At 39.0% G+C, this 19176-nt stretch overlaps 1 protein-coding gene across 6 annotated transcripts in view; it reads left to right on the plus strand.

Annotated features, from left to right (window-relative positions):
• The window catches only part of LOC122552789 (transcriptional-regulating factor 1), a 236190-nt gene that overhangs the window by 96218 nt on the left and 120796 nt on the right, over positions 1-19176 (plus strand). For 5 of the 6 annotated variants that reach the window (XM_043695722.2, XM_043695729.2, XM_043695728.2 and 2 more), the window contains exon 2: positions 3065-3118. The exons of the other annotated variant lie outside the window; for it this stretch is intronic. The gene's annotated coding sequence lies outside the window, so the exon portion shown is untranslated. The remainder of the gene's footprint in view (positions 1-3064; positions 3119-19176) is intronic. 6 annotated transcript variants of the gene reach the window in all.

Raw genomic sequence — 19176 nt, forward strand, 5'->3', positions numbered from 1 at the left:
TGTAGTTTGGGATTAATTAGTTAGGCATGGACTAATTGGACCAAAGGGTCTGTTTCTGTGCTTTATGACTTTGACTCTATAATTCTCCATGCAAAGAAATTTCTGCTAACTCTTCTTTCTCTCTCTGACCATGTTAAGGGGATTACTCAGTTGAATTTAACAAGACGGATTTTGCTGTTTGTTTTGATTTATCGAAAATTTTCTGAAGTATTTTATGCTCAGGACTTCAATCCAATTACTTATGTTGCATGTGCCTTCTGTATCCTTGCTCCTCAGTGAAAATATTTCTCAATTGCAAACTTCCCAATTTTTGATGCATTATTGTTTCACTAATTTATATTGCTTCATTGCAATGTTTCTTGCAAGTAATCAAGACTACATAACCCACTGGTAAAACAAAATTATTGACATTTTCGGAGAGTAATAACTTCAGTAATTTAGAGTCACAGAGGTGTACAGCACGGAAACAGACCCTTTGTAGTCACATTTGCCAGAGCTTGGCCCATATCCCTTGAAACCCTTCATATTCATACACCCATCCTGATGCCTTTTAAATGTTGCAATCGTACTAGCCTCCACCACTTCCTCTTGCAGCTCATTCCATACACGCACCATTCTCTGTGTGAAAAAGTTGTCCCTTAGGTTCCTTTTATATCTTGCCCCCCCTCACCCTAAACCTATGCCCTCTAGTTCTGGACTCTCCCACCCCAGGGAAAAGACTTTGTCTGTTTATCCTATCCATGCCCCTCATAATTTTATAAATCTCTATGAAGTCACCCTCGCCTTCCGATGCTCCAGGTACAACAGCCTCAGCCTATTTAGTCTCTCCCTATAGGTCAAATTCCCCCAACCCTGGAAACATCCTTGTAAATCTTTTCTGAATCTTTTCTGAATCCTTTCTAGTTTCACAACATTCGTTCGCTAGAAAGGAGACCAGAACTGCAATATTCCAAAGGTGGCCTGACCAACATCCTGTACAGCCGCAACATGACCTCCCAACTTCTCTACTCAACACTCTGACCAATAAAGGAAAGCATACCAAATGCTGTCTTCGCTATCCTGTCTACCTGTGCCTCTACTTTCGAGGAACTATGAACCTGCACTCCAAGGTCTCTTTGTTCAGCAACACTCCCCTGGACCTGACCATTAAGTGTATAAGTCCTGCTCTGATTTGCTTTTCCAAAGTGCAGCATCTTGCATTTATTTAAATTAAACTCCATCTACCATTCCTTAGCCTATTGGCCCATCTGAACAAGATCCTGTTGTAATCTTTTTTGTTGTCCCCTACTTCCTGAATATTCCTGATGAAGGGCTTTTGCCCGAAATGTCGATTTCGCTGCTCCTTGGATGCTGCCTGAATTGCTGTGCTCTTCCAGCACCACTAATCCTTTCCAAATACATGTACATCCTGTCCCTCAGGATTCCCTCCAACAACTTGCCCACCACAGATTTGATTCCATAGAATGCCTTCTTGCCTCGATTGCTAGCATTTTTGTCTCAGCTAGAAGTCCGCAGCTTCAAGCCCCACACCAGCATTTGAAATCAGTTGAAGTTTAAATTCCATCACAGCATTGTGGAAATGGTGCATTTTTATTAATATTTATACACATGGTCAGCCTTTTGTATGTAAGAAAGTTTCTAATACAATATGTAAGTTTTAAAAAGGCCTTTCAATGCAATGCCATGTGAGATTTTTGAACCACACTTTGCTCATAAATGGAATTTAAAATGGGTAGATGTAAAATACAACATTTTCCATTGATTAAACTTTCGTGATACAAGTCACTTCTAGTTTTCTTTTTTAAAATACCCAGAGGTTGGTTTTGTTTTATATCAGCAAAGCCTGATGACACATTTCTGAAGCTTAATTTAGTTTTACTGATTCTAAATTAAAAAGATAGATGATAAAAATTTTGTTACAGTAAATTAGTTTTAATTCTTTGACTGTACCACATTATTGATATAGTAATAAATATCCAGTAAGGTCCTTGCCAGACTAATGTCATGTCAAAAAGCGAACATTAAATTGAACTAAGCATGTTTGATGAAGCAAGCAAAATACTAGAAATCTGAAATAAAACCTAAAATGTTCAAAAGACTTAGCAAATCCTGTGTTTTAGGAGATTAGAGATCTGCCCTGTGCACGTTTTACAGTTATGAAATTTTGTTTGGAAGTGAGACTTGGATTAGTGCTAGTATCCAGTTCAAAGATATTCTGAAGAATACAAGAACTGACTAATAAATGCAAATGTGAACATGTTCACACAGCAGAGTTATCAGCTTTTTAAAAAGAGTTCAGTTCCATTGTCGAGAGTGTGGTGCTGGAAAAGCACAGCAGGTCAGGCAGCAACCAAGGAGCAGGAGAACCGACGTTTCGGGCATAGGTTCTTCATCAGGAATGCGGCAGCTCATTATTGATGAAGGGCTATTGCCTGAAATGTCAATTTCCTCTGCTCCTCAGATGCTGCCTGACCTGCTCTGTTTTTCTTCCACCACCACACACTCGACTCTGATACTGCAGCATCTGCAGTCCTCACTTTCTCCTGAGTTCCATTGTCCCTATCTTATTTGGTTTTGTCACCTTAAAATATAAAATTACTTTGTGAATGATGATACTCCTGTATATTTTTAGGATTGTTCAGCTATTATTTTCAGTTTTTGAACATTTAAAATGGTGGAATATTACTGCACGTTCAAGTCATTTTTGGCTGATGTGCTTTGCAAGACTTCTTTGCATCAGGGTTTGCCATGTGCTGGATCTTAAAGCATCTGGAAAGTAACATTCTATACTGGATTTGGGAATTGGGTGATGCTGGGGAGCTGAAGTTTGAGAGGGGAAAGAAGTGAAAACGTTGAGATAAATTTTTTTTGTTTGTAGTGCCGTTCATAACTAACTTGATTGATCTAATGGAATGGGGTGACATATTCCAAGGGAAATTCATTTGTAATGCATTCAGTGAAGATTGCTGTGAAGGTGATTTGAGTTGAGATTTGTTTTCACACCAACTCTTGAATTATTTATGATATTTCTGCAATGTGAATGAAATAATTTTTTTTTCTCTAGACTTGGTGCCTAGCATTTGCAGTCAAACCTACCGGACTCTGAGATTCCCATAGTGTGAGTAAAATATCCTGCTTTTACAGTATTGATGCACAAATTGTTAAGTGGTGGCTGGCTAATAACATTTTTTATTTATATTGACACCTTAAATGTAACGGCTCTCCCAAAATGCTTTACAGTGATGTTTCGAAGTAAAATTTATTGCAGAGTTACATAAGGCAATATTAGGTCAGCTGACTAAAAGCTTCATCAAAGAGGCTCCTTTTAAGGAGCATCTGTGAAGAGGAAAGCCATGTTCGAGATGAGGTATCAAGAGGGAATTCAAGGCTTAGAGTGTAATCAGCTGTGGAATGATTTACATCAAGAATGTTCAGGAGTCATAACTGGATGAACTTGGATTGTGATGTTGGAGGAGGTTGTGGAGTGAGGGCAAGGTGAGGTCATTGAGCAATTTGGAAACAAAGATGAGATCAAGCCCTTGTTTGATGGAAGTCATAGCAGGGAATGAGGAACTGATGAATGAAGAGTGCTTATTTAAGGATGACAGAATATGGGGCATCAACCAGGATAATCAACTGGTCCAGAACTTTGAAAGAAGTGAATGAATGAAGGATTCAGCATCGAATGTGCTGAGGCAAGGCAATATTACAGAAATGGGGATAGTGGTCTTAATGATGACACAAAGATGAGGTTGTCAACTTATTTTGGGGTCACGTATGATATCAAGTTTGCAAACTATTTGGTTCGTTCCTTTTGAAAAGATTGGAAGGCAAGTGGTGCAGTTTTACATAGAGTCTACAAGTTAAGTGAGTGGACAGAATATGATCTAAGACAATCTGAGGTCTTTGGCAGGAAGAATAGAGACGTAGAATAGTATTTAAATGGGAGAAGACTGCAGCATAGGGATTTAAGGGCCCTAGTGCATGAATTGCAAAAAGCTTGTATCAAGTTCAGCAGGTAAATAGGAATGAATATGGAAAACCAGCCTGCCTTCCATTGACTCATTTTAAACTTCCGGCTGTCTCTGGGAAAACCAACATAATGGAAGTCCCCTCCCATCCCCATTATACTGTCTTACACCCTTTCCCATTGGGCAGAAAAGTTTCAAAGCACATAGCAACAGATGTAAGAACAGCTTCTTCCCAGCTGTAATGAGATTTATGAGTGGATCTCTCATATACGAGAGTTGATCTTTCTCTGTGCCTTATCTGTAGCTGCAACACTGTATTCTGCATTCTGTTCTGTTACCCCGATGTACTTATTAAATATGTTAAATGATTTGTTTGGTTGGCAGGCAAAACGGCACTTTTCACTGTATATCAATACATGTGACAATAATAAATCAAATCTAATAAATAAATAAATGACAGGTTATGGGGAAATGGTAAAAAGGTGGATTTGAATGTTACAAGATCAACTGTGATCTTACTGAAGAGTGAAACTGACTTAATTGGCTGACTTGTCCACTTCTGCACCTCTGTGTTATGGTCTTTTGGTTGAATCTCAGACTGTTACCAGGACAAAGAATTGACTTGACATTTATAGTAGGTTTGAAAATTGATGGAATTTGGGTTGATGTCTGGTGCTAGTGTTGAATGACTTATGAGTTCCAGGCAATGATCATCTCCAGCAAGAGAGAATCCAACCAATCTCCCTTGATGATCACTGGTTACTTTTGCTGAATTCCCCTAATATCAACGTCCCTGACAGTTGCTACTGACCAGAAATGGATTGGACCAGCCTTATAAATACTGTAGCTACAAGAAAAGGTCAGAAACTAGAAGTTCTGCAGTCAGTAACTCATTATGAACAATGCACAAATCAGGGCCATAACAGAATATTCCGCTCTTAGCTAAATGATACACTTCCAGTAATGCTGGAGAGATGATAAATGGCAGAAAGGATCGATGAAGTCAAGATAAATTATTTCACTTGGTAAATGGAGGAAAAGTTCTTCAATTCAAGATTTATGCACAAACTCTGCAAGATTACGGAGTGTCTGGAATGTGGAATACTTTGTTGCAATTCTGGATTAAAGCCAAATTGATTACAGCATTCAAAAAATATTGCAATGTTAAATTAAAGTGGAAAGGATAGAAAGTCTTGAGTTAACCATATTTGTCTGATATTATCCATTAGGTCATCTATTTGTGGAAATGTTACAGTCATTACAGACATATGTGTAGGTAATCATAAGTTTGTTCAAACCCTTCAGGTTATAGGACAGTTAGCTAGTCTTAGTTCTAACTTTTAAAATTAAGCGAAGTTCTTATTTTTACTCACTGTTACTTCAGCACTGGTTTAAATCCTGAAAAAGAATCTTGCTGAGTTCAGTTCTGTTTGATTCTGATACTGAATCCTTCCAGCTTCCCATTGCAATCTGATTCTTTTTCCTCCTGCATATCTGAGATTATTCCTAAGGGATATATTTTGACAGAGTTCATTCTAAGTGCTAACAGTTACAGTGCTTGCATTCTGCAAAACTGTTGCTGGCCAAAGGCATCTCCTTTCTTGCAGTTAACCAAATGTTTATCCTGTCCTGCATTTCCTGTATTAGTCACAGTCCACAGAGCCGCTCATGTTTGGTGTTCCAGCCAACTTTTTCTTTCTTTTGCCCTGATATCAGGCATCAAATGAGTGAACTATAAATTCAAATTTAGCAGCACTCTATTCTGTCTAAATGCCATTTCACTATGTGACGTAAGTCTGATGCAGGTAACCTCTGAGATTGTTATTGCCCCTAATACGCAATATCTAAACACCCTTTTGCATCGAGTCAACTTTGCTTAATGTCTGTCTTGCCATGCCAAAACATATTTAGTCCTTTCCCTAACAAGTGAATTGCCTTGGGCTGTTCACAATAATCAGCCATTAGTTACAAACTAAACTAAAATATATGTAGGAATAATCATGTGTGATTAGTAACTAAATAACTGCAGCAGACAAATGCATTCAGACAAAACATAGAGCATACAGATAATCTAGACATTCAGTACAAAAATGGCACAGTTTTGAAATTAAAATGTCAAAAGGAATCAAAATATTGTATTAAATAGATGTACCACTGAATTGAACTTTTAATTGGACACTGATTGACCTTGAAGATAATCTGTCCTCTATTTACTTGATATCACATGCTCTCATTTAACTTCCATGGAGTGAGAGATTGACTGGAATGAATAAATGAATAAATATATAATAATCTATATAATAATTTTCCATTTCTAAGATGGTGGTGGAGCAGTAGGGTTGTGTGTGAGCTGTTTGCCTGGGGCTCATTGGCTCCCATCTGCTTTGTTTTGTTTTAACTTATGCTCTTTTTTTCTTTCACTTTTCTTTGAGTTAGACCATGGCATGGGCTTGGCAGTGAGAGCGGGCCATGTGCCGAAGGTTGGCGGCAGCAGTGACTGCAGCTTATCCTGGTGATTAGATGTAGCAGCAGCAAGGATGCCCTTGTCTGGGGCCAGTGGTGGGGATGGCGGTTAAGCTCCTCCGCTGATCGGAGGCAGCAGATTCTTCAACATGGCGGCACCGGCAGACCCCAACATGTTGGAAGACCGCTGTTGGAGTATGACTCTTGGCGTGGCAGTGGCCTGGCCTGGCACTGGAGCCAAGGAGTTCTGGTTGTAATAGGCCCAGAGCAGAGGCAGCTGGCATGATGGAGATGGAACTGGAGTCAGGGAACCCTGGTTGCGGACATGGTAGGCTCAGTGCAGGGACTCCTGGTCATCGGCAAGGTGGTGGCAGCAGCAGAGTCAGGGACACCTGATTGTGGGTCTAGTGTGGGTACAGCATTAAAGTTGGCATCGGTGAGGTGGGCCTAGTAATGAAGAGATGGTACCTAAAGAGTGGCGACCTGCATTGGTGGCTCTGGTGCAGACGGCAGTGAGGCGGTGGAGGAGAGGTGGCAGTGCAGGTCTCATGGCGGAGGCAGCAGAAAAAAGACTCTCTTTTAGTGACATCTTTTTGATCTTGTTATTCTTAAACTATTGAAAATAGTGTTGGATTGTTGTGACAGTTGAAGCTTTTCACTGTATTTTAATGTATTGTTCACTAAAATGGAAGTAGCAATAAATCATTCAAGTTCAACTGTGCAAAGAATCCCTATAGTGTAGAAACAGGCCATTTGGCCCATCAAGTCTGCACCAACCTTCCGATGAGCATTGTTCCACCCAAATCTAATATTAAAACAGACCTTGTTGGAAATGGTCAGCAAGTCAAGTCAAACCCGTTGCTGCGGGGAGGTAGTGTCCGTTTTTTTTGTCACACCAATCTCTTTAATTCTTTTCATACAAAAGACAAGTATTTGTGAAAAACAAAAAGAATAACAAACAAAAACCTTAGTGATACTGCTGTGCGAACTTTTTGACCTTGGCAACTATATTTATTTGCGAAAAAGGATATTTGCTTATTGCTCTCTGCTTCTGACCTTCATCCTGAAGTTTATGAGTGCATTCCAGTCTGCAGCATTTCTTGAATAAATAAGAACATTTCAAATTAAGTGTAGCAAAGCTTTACAAGCCCTTGGCTTTAAAGGATTACAAGTCCATCTTCAGAAACCGAGAAGTTGTGCATCACAACTCCTCAACATGCTAGATTATTCAATGTAGTACGAATGATGCTCCATAATTGTAAAATAATACAACATTGACACAGGCTGTTCAGTCTACTAAATCTTTCAAAGAGCGATTCAGTAAGTCCTACTCCTCTTTCTCCACGTTTTTGTTGTTTTTCATGAATCCTCTAATACACACCAAAATAATTCATCCAATTATCTATATCAGGCTGGGGTTTCAAGACTCAAGCCACTTGTATCAAAGATTTTATTCCTGCTTTGTTGACCCTTTATCTATCGGAAACACTTTTTCATTATTTACTGTCTTAGCCTTCAATTATTTTAATTGTTTAAACAGCTTTTACAAAAGCTATGAAATTTTGGTCTGAAGCTTTCAGTTTATGAATAGCTGTAACTGCTATCTGCATAAGCTCAACCTGAATTTCTGATTTAAATTGTGACGTTCGGTTCTTCACTACAGATAAGTGGTAAAAGAGATGGCAGCAGTGAAATTGGATTGGCCACAAATACATAAAAACGTGTACTTTCTGAAGTCGAAAGGTCAATTCGTATGGTATCCACAGATGCTACATGATCAAATGAAGATTTTTCACATTTGTAAAAAATTTCAATTTGCATATTTCCATCTGTAATATATCGCATTTGTTGAATATGTATTACTGGATCAATTTATCTTTCAAACACTTGGTTCAAAAAGACCATTCTCCTTGTTTTGGCATTCAGTTCTCATCATTCCATTTTAATCCCATTTGGCCATGTTTGATGTCAAATTTTACTTTGTTCCATAGTACCATGAAATCTCCCCTTGTAGATTTGGAGTTCAATAAACCATAGGAAGAAATAAGGCAACTTAGAGAATGGTTGTGTAATTGGCAAACGAATGTCAGTATGGCTCTGAGAGGTGTTATATTTTTGTTGGAAGATTGAGGGAGTCACGATTTCTCTAATTTGGAAGAGCAGCAAAGGAATCTGGAGGAATGTCAGCCCATTTCCCCCTCAGTCAAAGTAAAACACCCAGACACACAGTAGTTTTACGTCCTTCATCTTTATTCTAGGCTCTGGAGGGAGATAGAACGATTGCCCATGTGCACAGAGACATGAGTTCACTGTCTTCTCTGGAACAGCAGTTTCTCAATGAATTATATAGTCATTTTACAGGGAGGAGCAATCCAAATAAAGCAACATACAGATTGATTGGGTGACCATTACAATCAGCGAGTGCCAATAGCAAAGATTAAGCCATCTGCTGTTATGCAATGAATAACTGACTTCACATAATGAGTACTTTTCACTTTGTTAAATTGACCTCACATACTGAATACTTCTCATATTACTAAATGGCTCTACATAATGACTGCTTTTCCACCTTGTTAACCCATTACCCTTGCCTCGAGCCCCCCTATTGTAAACTGTAAGTTCTTATCTGATCTGATTCATGCTCAGCTAAACCTCTTGTTTCACAAAAGTAGAACTTCACTCTTTCCCTGTCTGGTTAAACCTTATTCACATTCTCATTCCCTCCTTTTATCATTTCATGATCACCAATGGCATTACCAGCTGACAGCCAGTATTTAAGCAAGCTATTGACACACAGCGTACAATGATTCTAACAACAAAAATTATTAGTCTGTTACTGTAATTAAAGTTTAAAGAATCTTCCCATGTGGAAAAAAATCACTAGTAAAGTTCTTAAATCCACAGTCCTTAGTGACCACTCCATCTCCTCCAAGTCGAGCGGAAACGAGCCAGTTCTCCAAAATCTCCTTCAGCAAATCCAACCTGAAAACAAAATTCAGTCTGTCCTGGTGCATCAGTCCTCAAAGAAATCTGAATTCTTGTGCAAGGACAGTTAAATGCTTCAGAAAACTGACAAGAATTCCATCCTTCCAGAGATGCTTCAGATGGAAGATATCAATGCATCTGAGAGTGCAGTGGTTGCAGCTGTAGCAGCAGGCTAGGTGAATGGAGCATTTTTTTGCTGCTTTTGCTCCTGTTCTGCTGTTAAGTGTGACAAAGCCACCTGGCTGTTTTGATGTTAGCTTGATTAGTGAACTTTCATATCCCTTAAATGACGAAAATACAAGGTAAAGCTCATGTGCTTTAATGTCCATAGGATGGCCACTGACAAAAGCGTACAGACCTCCTCTTCATTGTTGTTAGCTTCTTCACTTTTCGTGCTCATGACTCGGGAAATGATTGAATCCATTGGATCGGATTGTGGAGGGGTGGGTGGTGGTCCAAAGGCATGCTTTATCTGTGAATGGAGAAACTTGAGAGACTATATTAGCTGCTGAAAATATCTTTGCATTTCCCGTCTCATTCCTTCCAGGCCAAGGTGGTTATCAGTATGAAGACAGTCACATGTTTAACGACACTAAATTGTGTCTGCCTATTTCAACATCTCAGTCATCTTGGTGTCTGTTACTTTGTTCACTATTTACGACATTATCAAGTTTTATACAATCCATAAACTTCTAAATTGTACTGCTCAAACAATTCAGTCATTTATAAACAACAATCCATGGTCCTAAAATCAAGCCCTCGGGTACATCATTCAGGTTATTCAAAAATTATTTTCCACTAACAAATTGATACTTGGCTAATGTGAAAGCTTTCAGGGAAAGCATTTCAAAACTCTGGAACAGCAAGAAAAAACAATGTTTCCTGTGCTTTAGCAATTGAAGAGGCAGTTTCAGTTCAGATTTAAATCTCAAATGTTCGTGGGAAACAAATGCTGAATATTTTAAAATACGTTCTCCAAATGAAACTTCCCAAACAAAACAGTCAGAATTACAGCTTTGTAGAGATCAACATTCTTTGAATTTGCAATGTGCATGGGGCCAGTGAAGTCATAATAATTAATAGAACTGAAACAGCTTAGCCTCAAGTTCTAATATTCTCTTGAATCTCAACAAAACATTAAACTCAAAATGCGCTCTTCTTTTTGTGAATACTCTGCATTAAAAACACAGCAGCAAAGATATTTTAATACAATACTCTCATCTGGCTAAAGCATAAATCAGTGGCTCAAGGCACTCAATCAATTAGTTTTAAGTTTGATAATTTTAAAATGAACAATGCATAATTTCAATGTTAAAAACAAAGTCTGCCCCATTGTATAGCCCATAAAACACGATGAATTGAGATCCCGATTCAAACCAGGCAAAACAGTTACTTAAAAGGATTTTCCAAACCAGTATTTTAACAAACTAAACTTTTTAACATCAAACACTCTCAGCACAATTTACATTGAAGCTTTCCTTTTTCAACCCAAATTTTTGTACAACCTTAATTTGAGTGTTTTCTCGTTTTTCTTCTTTGTTTTTTTCATCGTCTCACTGAAATTCCACTTAGAAAGACCTAGCAGCAGAGCCCATGGCACCGCAGTTCAAGCCACACTCTTTCCCCCAGAATAAAGACTCTCAGAGCCTCAAATTTCGCCATTAGGGGATTTGAACCCCTTTCTCACTTTACTCCTCACAGGGGCTTGAATCCCACTCAAACACAGGGAGCCCGAATCCCACTCAAACACAGGAAATCCGAATCCCACTCGAGCACAGGGAGCCCGAATCCCAGTCAAACACAGGAAATCCGAATCCCACTCGAGCACAGGGAGCCCGAATCCCAGTCAAACACTGAGAGCTCAAAGCTCACTTAAACACAGAAAGCTCGAACCTCAGCAAAGTGTGAAGGACTTGAACCTCAAATCAACCCATCCAGTAGACTCAAACCCCAATATCGCGCAGAGGACTTGAACCTCAATCACACCAACCCAAGGGGACTCCAACACCAGTACCGCACAGATGAGCCAAACCTCAAATCACATTCCCCTCCCCAATACAGTGCAGAGCACTTGAACCTCTGCCTGCCACCGTGCTTGCGAAATTGTGTGTCTCAACTGAGCTAATTACTGTTCGAGGAATCAGTAGAATAGAGAGCGATTGAATGAGGGGACTATCTCTGGCCCACAGGAATATCAAGAGGAACCAAGGTTTAAAATCTTATCTTGTGGTCCTGTTCGTCTTGCGATACTGGTATACCGGGTGGCCTCTGACACTGTCAGATCCATTTGTTTGGATCCTGCCAACTACACCAATATTGTCGTCCCATTTCCCCCCTCAATTGAAACAAAACACTCAGAGACACAGTGGTTTTACCCCCTTCATCTTTATTCCAGGCCCTGGAGGGAGAAAGAATAATTGTCCGTGTGCACAGAGACAAGAGTTCATGGTCTTCTCTGGAACAGCAGTTTCTCAGTGAGCTATGCCATCATTTTACAGGGAGGAGCATCCAGATAAGGCATCATACGTATTAATTGGGTGACCGTTACAATCAGCAAGTGTCAATAGTGAAGATTAAGCCATCTGCTGTTACACGATGAATAACTGACTTCACATAATGAATATTTTTCACCTTGTTAAACTCACTTCACCATACTGATTGCTTGCAATATTGTTCAATGGCCCTACATAATGTATGTTTTTCCACCTTGTTAACCCCTTACCCTTGCCTCTCGCACCCCATTGTTAACTGTAAGTTCTTATCTGATCTGAGTCATGCTCAGCTGAACCTCTGGTTTCACAAAAGTCAGAACTTAACTCTTTCCCTGCCTGCTTCTTCCCTATTCACATTTTCAGGAGCAGGTACACTATTCATGACAGGTGTTGTTACCGGTTAATAAGTGAGGAAAACACTAGGTTTATTTTCTAGAGAGAGAACACTAGAAAGCAGTGAAATTAGGTTAAAACTACAGAATCTTGGTTGGATCACATGTGGAGTACTGTGAACAGTTCTGATCACCCTATTAGAAAAGGAAATGGATGCACTGGAGAAGGTGAAGGCAACATTCACTGGTTAAAAACAACTATAGTGAACTTTGGTTTTCTTTGTCCCCCATAAAGAGAAGATTGACAGATGACATGATGGGGGTATTTAAGACTCTGGAAGTGTTTGGTAAAGTAGATTGTGGTGTGAGTGTTGGGGATAATGTACACAAGAGTGTAAGTATGAGGTACAAACTTATAATAAATTCACTTATGAAATTGCAGAAACTTTTTTTACTCAGATAATGGTTAGAATCTTGAACTTGTCACCACAAAGCATATTTGAGGAAGCTAGCATAATAGTAGTGTTTTTTGAAATGAATCATTTATTGTTGCGTATTCAATTTAAAAAACAGTGAAAAGTGTGCACCCTCACCCTACATTAGCACTATGCACATTAACTTTGAATAAGATTTAAAAAACAATCTTTGAGCATCCAACCTTTTCTTCTCCACTGCTTCAGTCCTGCTCTGGGCTTCCCAGCCCAAGCCATGCCACCGCAAGGAGCCGACTCCATGCGGAAGCAAGAGTCCCGCTCCAGGCTTCCCACTGAAGAGTTCTCTTATCAGGTCAGTTTAGGAAAAAAAAGGAAGAAGGAAAAAGAAAATAAGTGGATTAATAAGACATGCCCAGCTACACGAACCCAGATGCTGCCTGCTCAGCAGCCGCCATCTTGTATATTTAAGGGAAAGCTGGATAAATGTATGGTGGACAGAGGAATAGTATGGCATTTTGGTGGATTTCAATGAAGAAGGGTGTAATGAGGTTTGTGTGGAATTTGCAGCCTGGTATTGATCTCTTGTACTGCCTCGTCTGTTTGTGTTCTTAGGTTTGTGCACTGTGATGTTGATAAAATAGACTGTGGTCGAAGTGTTGGGGATAATGTAAGGCATTTTGGCAATGTAAGGTAAATTAAAGGCATTTCATTTTAAAATGCCTGTTCTCCAAATTCGAAGTGACTTCAGTGATACGGAAAGTGTCAAGTCAGTATGAAATGTGTCAACAATCAAATAAACTGAGGTCGAGGTGCCATTCTGGTTCAGTAAAATTAGCTTGCGTGTGTCTGAACTACACAGACCAGGAAGGTTTGACCTTTTGTCTGCATTAATGTCAGTTACCGCTTTTGTACTCTGCTTAATAGAAGAATTAATCAAGTAGCCTTGTCTTTAAAGCAGTTTCTTTTTGTAACTTAGTCTGGAATTGTACTTGGGAGGTTACTGTGTGAGCACAACATTGAAGTTCATTATGATGCAGTTTATGATTGCATCATCACGGTAGAGACAAGTATTGCTTCAAACAAAAACTCCAGGAAACTATAAATGGTTCGAAACAAAATTTTAAGCAGCCAGAAGACTGACAATTGAAATTGAACAGGTACATATTGGTGTGAAATTGGGAGATAATGCAGAAGCTGTTAAGCTAGATGGGGGCTTCAAGGGTCTATAAATGTCATGAAACTTGATAGTGACCATAAGAAAACTTTGCGAAACAATCAGAATATTAAACCACCTTGCCAAATCTTGATAATTCAAAGAGCGTGTCTTCCATTCTCTTCACGTGTTCTGAACCTCTACACAAACTGTGTATGAAAAGGTGCAAACGCATTGGCTGCCCACCAGTTGCCCACAAGACTGGTAAAATGACACATTACTGTGTTTAGATGGTGCTGTTTAAGGAATGGATGTTGGCTTGGATATTGAGTGAGTTCCTTGCTGTTTATAAAACAAAAATCCACCATCTCTCTCCAGGAAGGAGTTTTACTGCGAAGCAATGCTCATTTGTAAAGTTGAATCCATTGTACACAAGCTCCAGTTAGGAGAGTTTGTGATAAGTATAATTTTGAAATTCTTCATTAATAAAACTGAAGTTAGAGGGCATAATCTCAGAGTTAGGGACCACTCATTTGGACAGATGAAAAGAATTTTCATCTTCTGTGGTAATAAATCTGTGAAATTCTTCAGAGGTTTTGGAGGCTTGGTTATTAAGTATATTAAAGACTGAGAGATTTCTAACCATTGAGGGATAGTTGGAATCGGCAAAAAGGCAGGAAATTGGAGTTGAGAATTACCCCATTAGCCATTGTTTCAACATTGAAGAGCTGAATCAAATCACCCTTTCTATTTTTGTATTTGCAATGCAGTAAAATTAAACCATTCCAAGACTCTCAAAGTGCACCCTACTGGTTCCTAACCACTTAGCCAAATAAGCAGTTCCAGACACTGATATGCATTGTAAACAAAAGACATAGCAATTTATTAACAATCTAGTAGCTTTAGCACAGTAAAGTTAAACAAGAGATAATCTAATTTGTGTGCTTTAAAGCCAAAAGCCTTTACTTTCAACCCCATTAACGCAAAAGACACACAGACAAACAAACATAATTAACAGCTAGATGAAAGAAAATAACAAAACTGGCCAGATTATTTAAGTGGTTTTCACGATGTGTTGTCCCATAGGGTATAGATGATAGATTCTTGGCTGATTTTTCTTTTTGAATTTATCCATCAGTCATCTTTACAATTTACTCACATAAAAGCAATAATACCTGTAACTTAGTTTTCTATTCTCTGAGCTTCCAAGAGCTGCTCATGGCAGGCTAGGCAGGGAGATTTCAAATCTTTCTGTTTTACCATTAATAGCCAGATTATTATCCCATTAAAAAGCACGTCCAAAACCCAATTTGAACTCTGACCATTCTTTGACAGACTGACCATCTCCTCCCTAAGATCTGAGTTACAATTCAGTATTTGCCATCTACTTGAGCATAAGGGCTTTTCCAGACTTGCCAGAACCAAGTACAGACCTCGTTAATGGCCAGCTTCTGCCATCTATATAAACATAATGCTCTTTCCCAGTTTTGAAGCATCAACAGAACCTTTTGATCAGGAACTAACCTGCAATTAACTTATTGGCCTAGCCTTGCGAATAAACAAAAGCTTGTTTGGTCTGCTTTTCTTTTAATACAAGTTGTTACTCATACTCCAAAACGTCATGTTTCGCTCATTGCTCCAAACCAAAATTGATAAAAGTTAAAAAATAAAATTAATGAAAATTCAGTGAGGGCTGTAACCCCATGATCTCATTCAATGGTGGATCAAACTTGTTGGGATGAATAGCCAACTTCTGCCTCTACATCTTTGATCATAAACCTATTTTGTTCTCTCTTATTGTATATTACAAATTGAAGGCCAGGTGATGAATTGTTTTGGAACTGAACCATATAGTGGGTTTTGAAATTAGTCAACATACAGTGGTTTTGATTTATGTGTGAACTAAATTCCAATATTAGACCATTAACCCAAGCGATGTGTTGGAATTCAAAGTGCTATTTCCTGTATTCTAAATCTATTATTAATTAGGTTATCATTGTCTGGGAGTGAGGGACAGAAGGAAAAAAATGAAGCAAATGCACAAGATAAAAGGCTTTTACTTTGTAGAAAAAGGAACTTTCTTTTCATTTAAAAAGTGATGGGAGAAGTGGGAACATCAAGTGGCTGAATCATGCCAAGAAGGGTGCACTTTGAGGGTCTTGGAATGGTTTAATTTTACTGCATTGCAAATACAAAAATAGAAAGGGTGATTTGGTTCAGCTCTTCTGTGTTGAAACAATGGCTAATGGGGTAATTCTCAACTCCAATTTCCTGCCTTTTTGCAGATTCCAACTATCCCTCAATGATTCCAGGTCTGTGCTGAGTCTCTTGAACTCGAAGCTTGTTTCAGTTGACTTCAGGTTTCTTTGTCACTTTGATATTTTCTTTCTCCATGGTTCCCAGTCTCATGATTTGAATAAATAGTTTGGTTTGACCTATTCTGAACCCAATTCAAGCAGGCAGCTCACCACCACCTTTAGATTAGATTAGATTACTTTACAGTGTGGAAACAGGCCCTTCGGCCCAACAAGTTCACACCGACCTGCCGAAGCGCAAACCACCCATACCCCTACATTTACCCCTTACCTAACACTACAGACAATTTAGCATGGCTAATTCACCTGACCTGCACATCTTTGGACTGTGGGAGGAAACCGGAGCACCCGGAGGAAACCCATGCAGACACGGGAAGAATGTGCAAACTCCACACAGTCAGTCGCCTGAGGCGGGAATTGAACCCGGGTCTCTGGCGCTGTGAGGCAGCAGTGCTAACCACTGTGCCACCGTGCCGCCCACCTTCTCAAGCGCAACTAGGGACAGGAATTACATGCTGGCCCAGCCAGTGGTGCCCACATCCCACAAATGAATTAAAGAAAAGAATTGCCATCGCTTTACTCCTAGGTCATATCTTTTAACCGCCTGCTTCCATTTTACAACTCATCTTCATTCCATTTCTAAAGTTCGGGACAAGCTCTCAATTCTTCATTCACGAATAACTTCGTGTGTGATATGATGAAGGGCAGTATTTACTACAGCATTCGTCAGAGAACATGCCCTTTATCTTGACACGCTAGCTGACCAAGCAGTTGCCAAGGTTATCTCCCTTTCAATCTATTTTGGAGTCGTGATTAATTTTTATTTGAAACTTCTTCATGAAGTATCACGTGGGAGTCTCGTAACGTCCGTAGACGCACCCTTATCCTCTCTGCTGATGACCTTTTCAAAGAAAGGTAAAGTGATCACTCAGACATAACCCATCCTTCACAAATCAATGCTGCCTCTCTTCACTCAGCTTGAAATTGCTTAAATGTTTGGTCACCTTGTCTCCAGTGGTCGATGGATTCCAGTAATATTCTCCAAACGGAAAGATCCAGAGTTACCTAGGTTTTCTCACCTTCCTTTCCAAAATAATTTGCTTTGAAATGAGTGGATCAGTGGAAATACTCTCTGTATGTGATGTTATGGTTGTCCGATTTTGTGATGAAAGCATTACAGGGCTATAGGAAAGAGCAGAGGAATGAGATTGACTGGTTAGCTCCACCAAAGAGCAAATTGAGCTACAAAGTATTGAATTGTTTCCTTTTTATCCTGTATAAGCCCATGTTTCTATGTCACAGTTTGCTGATACAACACTTTACTCGACCAAAAACCACATGTATCAACTTTGTGGACCAGACAATTCTGTTTCAAAGTTTAAAAAGACTTGAGTGTGCTGATTCTCTTCCACGTATACGAGTTGTAGAACAAAATAATAGTTTGTGTTGACATGTGTCACTTTATGTTGAACTTGAATAAAATCCTGGCTTGACCTGAGCAGGATTGTTGTGTCCACTTTGAGGCATCACAGTTTAGAAAGGATGTGAAAGCATTAGCAACCATACAGAATAGATTTACCAGAATAGTTACGAGGATGAGAGACCTCTATTACATGGTTAGTTTGGAAAAGTTGGGACTGTTTTACCTTGGTGAAGAGAAGGTTGAGAAGAGGTTCAAGGGGCATTCAAAATCATGAGGCCATTGTATGATTAATCTTTAAAATAGGTAAGAGATTTCAATAGTCTGATCATTTATGGAAACTGCTTAACAAAATATTTCCCACAAAGCATAGCATTGCAAATAAAAACAGAGAACATAATGTTTAACTCCATAATATGAGCTAAAGTGAAAATTAAAAGTATCATGAGGCAATTGTCTCATTTTTAACATCTATCTAAAATTCTAAAAATTTGTTAGATGAAGGTAGTTGCTGAGTTGTACTCTGGATTTTTCTCAAGTCCCACTTCAGGAACTCAGAAAATTATATCACGGTATACTCTGGCAACAGCAGCTACATATTCTTCACATGGCAGGACATGGAATAGTTTACTAGCAATGTGAGTGGAAATGCTTTTTGTATCTGAAAAATATTATACCATGCCAGAAAAATCTGCATATAAATTTATTTTAAAGATAAATTTGGGAAGAAATTGTGCTATGTTAGTGAAATAGACCTTCAGATCTTTAAAAAAGAAGTATTATTTAAGAGGGATGCATTCTGCGGTATTGGTTAATTGATGCAACAAACATCTTCCATTTCGGTCATCTGTCCTGAAGACACATGGATCTGTTTAAATAGGTCTGACTTAGAATGACTGAAGAAGTGAAAAGCAAAGATTTTGCAGCATTTTTGGATGAGCAGTTTGACATGACAAAACATAATTGCTCAGAGTTGCTGTCTGTCTCATTGTACAATCAGTATGGGGTGTAACAGAACATCTCATTGTTTATAATGTGGCTCAAGTGATAATGCATGCAGATGTCAGGACAAGGTCAAAGCAGAAAGTAATGTTCCTGAAGACTAGGGAGTCCAAAATTAGGGTTCACAGTCTAAGTATGTGGGGTACGCCATTTAGGACTTAGATGAGGGGAAATTTCCTTATCCAGAAATGCCACAGAAAGCATTTGAGGCCAAACCATGAATGTTTTCAAGAAGAAGATTGATCTAGTTCCTGTGGCTAAAAGGATCAAAGACATAGGGAGAAAGCAAGAACAGGGCACTGAGTTGAATGATCAGCCAAGTTATACTGAATGGCAGAGCAGACTCAAGCGGCTGAATGGCCTTCTGCTTTTTATAGTCAAGTTTACCATCTCCCAACAAAAAGCAGTATTTGAATTTAGGTCCTTTCTTTTAATAATGTAATGGTCAAATGAGGAAGTTTGATTCAACAAATGCAAGATCAAACAAGACTTGTTCAATGTCTCTGCAATCCTCATCATCCTTTGTTTTAATGATTATGGAGAGAAAGGAAGTAGCCTTCAATTGAGACCCCTTTCAATCTGCCTGTAAAAGTTTCATTGGTTCTGATG

This window comes from Chiloscyllium plagiosum, unplaced genomic scaffold, assembly GCF_037043375.1.
Source record: "Chiloscyllium plagiosum isolate Xiang-an unplaced genomic scaffold, Cpla_swu_hap1 HiC_scaffold_10, whole genome shotgun sequence".
NCBI lineage: Eukaryota > Metazoa > Chordata > Chondrichthyes > Orectolobiformes > Hemiscylliidae > Chiloscyllium > Chiloscyllium plagiosum.